Source organism: Oryx dammah, unplaced genomic scaffold (genome assembly GCF_014754425.2).
Source record: "Oryx dammah isolate SB20612 unplaced genomic scaffold, SCBI_Odam_1.1 HiC_scaffold_16, whole genome shotgun sequence".
NCBI lineage: Eukaryota > Metazoa > Chordata > Mammalia > Artiodactyla > Bovidae > Oryx > Oryx dammah.
Genome location: NW_024070200.1, coordinates 58553525 through 58556416, shown reverse-complemented (window position 1 = coordinate 58556416; position 2892 = coordinate 58553525). Strand labels below are relative to the sequence as shown.

Below are 2892 nucleotides of genomic sequence, written 5' to 3'. Positions count from 1 at the left end.
CACGTTGTTATTACAAGACTAGTGTGTCAGTTTGGGATTTGGAACATCTGACCTTTGGTTACCTAATAGATCTGCATCCACTGGACCCCCACTGTGACCCCCAAGTTGGCCAGTTGAATTCTGTATGAAGATTCCATTTTCACTCAGCCAATACATTTTGTCTTCAACCAGTTCTGTTTTAGGTTTCTCATTTTAGAAATTAAGGCGTCCTCAAGGTGTCGGTAGTCTGTAGTGTTGGAACCTTGTTGCTTGTCGGCCTGTGGTGTGTGCACGGACATGGCCTCAAACAACTATACCCAACAAGTAACCCAAAGCTATGGGGCCTACCCAACTCAGCCTGGGCAGGGCTACTCCCAGCAGAGCAATCAACCCTATGGGCAGCAGAGTTATGGTGGCCACGGCCAGTCTGCGGACACTTTGGGCTATGGCCAGAGCAGCTACCGTACCGTAGTTGGTACGGACAGACCCAGAACAGCTATGGCACACAGTCAGCTCCCCAGAGATATGGCTCAGCTGGTGGCTATGGCAGTAGCCAGAGTTCTCAGTCATCTTACAGGCAACACTCTTCATACCCTGGCTATGGCCAGCAGCCAGCTCCTAGCAGCACCTCAGGAAGTTACGGTAGCCGTTTTCAAAGCAGCGGCTGTGGGCAGTCCCAGAGTGGAGGCTATGGGCAGCAGTCTGGCTATGGAGGGCAGCAGCAAGGCTATGGGAAGCAGCAGAGCTATAACCCGCCTCAGGGCTACAGGCAGCAAAACCTGTACAGCAGTGGCGGCAGAGGGGGTGGCAGAGGTAGCTACGGCCAAGATCAGCCCTCCATGAGCGGTGATGGTGGCGGTGGTGGTTATGGCAACCAGGACCAGGGTGGTGGTTACGGGGGAGGCCAGCAGGACCGTGGGGGCCGTGGCCGGGGCGGGTGGCTGTGGTTACAACCGCAGCAGTGGTGGCTATGAACCCACAGGTCGTGGAGGCAGAGGCGGCATGGGCAGAAGTGACCGTGGTAGCTTCAATAAATTTGGTGGCCCTCGGGACCAAGGATCATGTCATGCCTCTGAACAGGATAATTCAGACCACAACACCGTCTTCATGCAAGGGCTGGGCGAGCATGTCACAATGGAGTCTGTAGCTGATTACTTGAAGCAGATTGGTATCATTAACACAAATAAGAAAACAGGACAGCCTGTGATTAATCTGTACACAGACAAGGAAACAGGCAAGCTGAAGGGAGAGGCCACAGTATCATTTGATGACTCACCTTCCGCCAAAGCAGCTATTGACTGGTTTGATGGTAAAGAATTCTCTGGGAATCATATCAAGGTCTCACTTGCTACTCGGTGAGCAGACTTCAATCGGGGTGGTGGCAATGGTTGTGGAGGCCGAGGGCGAGGAGGACCTATGGGCCGTGGAGGCTATGGAGGTGGTGGCAGCGGAAGTGGTGGCCGAGGAGGATTCCCCAGTGGCGGTGGCGGGGGCGGAGGACAGCAGTGAGCAGGGGCTGGAAGTGTCCTAATCCTACCTGTGGGAACATGAACTTCTCTTGGAGGAATGAATGTAACCAGTGTAAGGCCCCTAAACCAGATGGCCCAGGAGGGGGACCAGGAGGCTCTCATATAGGGGGTAACTATGGAGACGATCATCGTGGTGGCAGAGGAGGCTATGATTGGGGTGGCTACTGAGGCCAAGGGGGCGACCGTGGGGGCGTCAGAGGGGGCCAGGGTGGTGGGGACAGAGGTGGTTTCGGCCCTGGCAAGATGGACTCCAGGGGTGAGCACAGACAGGATAGCAGGGAGAGGCCGTACTACCTTGGCTCCTGAGGCCTTGGAGCAGCTTTCTTCCCGTACCCAGTGTTACTACCCTCATTATTTTGTAACCTTCCACCTCCTGATCACCCATGGGTTTTTTGTGTCGGACTATGTAACTGTAACCATACCTCTGGTTCCCATTAAAACCATCATTTTAGTTAAATTTTCTTCCTTTTCCCCCTCTTCACTCTCCTGGAGCATGAATGTCCAGGTCAAGAATGTGGGGAGTTTTCCCTCTCTTCAGATCAACCAACCTGCCTTGTGGGAACTGGAATAAATTTGTTTGTTCCTGCTCAACAGGAACTAGAATAAAGTGTTTGATACTTGGTACAGGGGAAAAAAAAAGAAAGAAAGAAATTAAGGTGATTTGGTGGTCCCTGCCATAGCCAAAACTTCTTATTCATAACTACATCTTTTGAATTTTCCCAGTTATTAGCAGGTGACCCACCTTTCTTCTGCAAACTTCCATGCATGACATGTGGAGGAAAGTCAGCATACAGTTGCTAATGGTTACCTAATTTCATGCTTCCCAGGTGGTCAAGAACCCATCTACTAATGCAGGAGACACAGGAGGTGTGAGTTCAATCCCTGGGTTGAGAAGATCCCCTGGAGAAGGAACTGGCAACCCACTCCAATATTCTTGCCTGGAAAATCCTATAGAGAGAGGAACCTGGAGGGCTACAGGCCATGAGGTCCCAAAGAGTCAGACACTGCAGACTGAGCTGCACACACATATATCTATTTCGATACCACCTAGACTATTTTCAGTGTGTCTGCCCTCTGATGCCCTCTCGCAACACCTACCATCTTACTTGGGTTTCTCTTACCTTGGATGTGGGGTATCTCTTCACGGCTGCTCCAGCAAAGCACAGCCGCTGCTCCTTACCTCAATATGCCAGCAAATTTGGAAAACTCAGCAGTGGCTACAGGACTGGAAAAGATCAGTTTTAATTCCTCACCACTGCCCCTCCTGATCTTGAACGTGGAATAGCTCCTCTAGGCCCTCCTGGGCCCACGCAGGCACCGCTCCTTGGACGTGGGGTAGCTCCTCCTGGCCTCTGCCCCGGCCTCGGGCGGGGGATAGCTCCTC

General features: G+C 52.4%; 1 pseudogene; it reads left to right on the top strand.

The window, feature by feature from the left end:
• The first annotated feature begins 223 nt into the window (after nucleotides 1-223).
• Nucleotides 224-2147, top strand: LOC120875251 (annotated as a pseudogene).
• The last annotated feature ends 745 nt before the right edge of the window (nucleotides 2148-2892 follow it).